Source organism: Arachis hypogaea, chromosome 16, assembly GCF_003086295.3.
Source record: "Arachis hypogaea cultivar Tifrunner chromosome 16, arahy.Tifrunner.gnm2.J5K5, whole genome shotgun sequence".
NCBI lineage: Eukaryota > Viridiplantae > Streptophyta > Magnoliopsida > Fabales > Fabaceae > Arachis > Arachis hypogaea.
The window spans coordinates 77,913,896-77,915,996 of NC_092051.1; the positions used below are offsets into that span (position 1 = coordinate 77,913,896).

The following is a 2,101-nucleotide window of genomic DNA, read 5'->3' on the forward strand; positions in this document are numbered from 1 at the left end:
CTGCAATTCTCAACTTAATTCCTGATTAGCTCAAGTAGAACATTCCTCTAATTAAAGTTGCTTGATCAATGAATCTTTGTGGGATTCGACCTCACTCTATTGTGAGTTTTTTCTTGACGACAAATTCGGTACACTTGCCGAAGGAAATTTGTTATGAGACAAGTTTTTCATGCATCAAGTTTATGGCGCCGTTGCCGGGGATTGATTGTGCATCAACAATGATTTGATTGGAGGATAACTAGATTGAGCATTTTATTTTTTGTTTGATTTAAATTTCTGTTGAGTTATTTACTTCCTGTTTTAGTTAATTTCTTCCCTTACCTCTACTTTTCCTTTGTTATTTACACTTCATCGCACTAACCCACTAACTGTTTGATATATTGCATCACTCACACTAACAGTAATTCTGACAGATATACTTTCTGCACCTATTCTCTTTGCTTGTACTTGTTAGTTGTATGACAGGGAGAAGAAGCGGGGCTTCAACTTCCTTTGATTCTGAACCTGAGAGAACCTTCCTTAGACTAAGGAGGGAGGCAAGAGACAAATGTGTAGTTGGTGCTGAAGAAGAGGAGGAACACTTTGAGGAATACTTTGAACCAAACATGGAAGAAAACATGAAAAACCATCATGAAGAAGAGGCTCACAACCATGGTGAAAGAGGTCGAGCAAATCATGCTGGGGAGGATAGAAGAGTTTTAGGCTCCTACATCAACCCAAACCCAGGAAACTGTGGGAGTAGCATTCAAAAGCCAACCATCCATGCCAACAATTTTGAACTGAAGCCACAGCTCATCACCCTTGTGCAGAACAACTGTTCGTTCGGAGGAAGTGTCCAAGAGGACCCAAATCAACATTTAACCACCTTCCTGAGAATATGTGATACAGTGAAGTCTAATGGTGTTCATTCTGACGCCTATAGACTGCTCTTATTTCCATTCTCACTCAGGGATAAGGCAGCTAAGTGGCTGGAATCTTTCCCAAGGGAAAGCTTGACAACTTGGGAAGACATGGTGAACAAATTCTTAGCAAGATTTTACCCTCCTGAACGAATCAATAGGTTGAGAGCTGAGGTCCAAACCTTCAGGCAACAAGATGGTGAGACTCTATATGAGGCATGGGAGAGGTTTAAGGACCTGACAAGGAGGTGTCCACCTGACATGTTCAATGAATGAGTGCAGCTGTACATTTTCTATGAAGGGCTCTCTTATGAGTCAAAGAAGGCTATAGACCATTCATCCGGAGGATCTTTGAACAAGAAGAAAACCATTGAGGAGGCTGTAGATGTCATTGAAACAGTAGCAGAGAATGACTACTTCTATGCTTCCGAAAGAGGGAACACAAGAGGAGTAATGGAGCTAAACAATGTAGATGCTCTGTTGCCCCAAAACAAGCTCATTACCCAACAGCTGGCTGACCTCACCAAGAAGATGGAGAGGAACCAAGTGGCAGCAATCTCCACTTCATCAACAACCCAAGAAGGAGTGAATGAAGAGGCAGATGGTAGCCAGGAGCAAGCCAACTACATCGGGAATTCACCTAGGCAGAACCATGATCCATACTCTAAGACTTATAACCCTGGATGGAGGAATCACCCAAACTTTGGGTGGGGAAATCAACAAGACCAAAGCCTTGATCAAAACGCCCAAATCCAAACAATGCAGCTCACTAACACTTCACATCTAGACCATATCAACATCCCAATAACAACACCTCTCCACATTCATATCAAGGCCAGAACAACCCTCCTCAACCTGACCTATCATCATTTGATGAAAGAATCTCAAGGATTGAAAATCTACTTGAAGGCATATGCAAGGATATCCAGGACAGTAAAGTGTTCAAGGAGGAAGTGCGAGCCAGTTTCAAGAATCAGGGAGACACAATCAAGAGGTTAGAATCTCAAGTAGGATATCTCTCTGAGCAAATTCCCAAACCCACAGATGGATTCCCAAGTGACACAGAGAAGAATCCGAGAGGTGAAACAAAGAAAGTAAGATGGGAAGATTGCAAGATGGTCACTGTAAGTGATAAGGAGACTAAGGACAAGCCAAGCAAGCTGTCAGAACAACCTGAAGATACCTCAGCAGAGAAGGGGGAA

General features: G+C 42.5%; 1 non-coding gene across 1 annotated transcript; it reads right to left on the reverse strand.

The window, feature by feature from the left end:
- Window positions 1-1,058: 1,058 nt before the first annotated feature.
- On the reverse strand, window positions 1,059-1,162 carry LOC112761443 (small nucleolar RNA R71). The gene has a single exon (XR_003181838.1). It is a non-coding gene; the product is annotated as a small nucleolar RNA R71 (small nucleolar RNA).
- Between the last annotated feature and the right edge of the window lie 939 nt (window positions 1,163-2,101).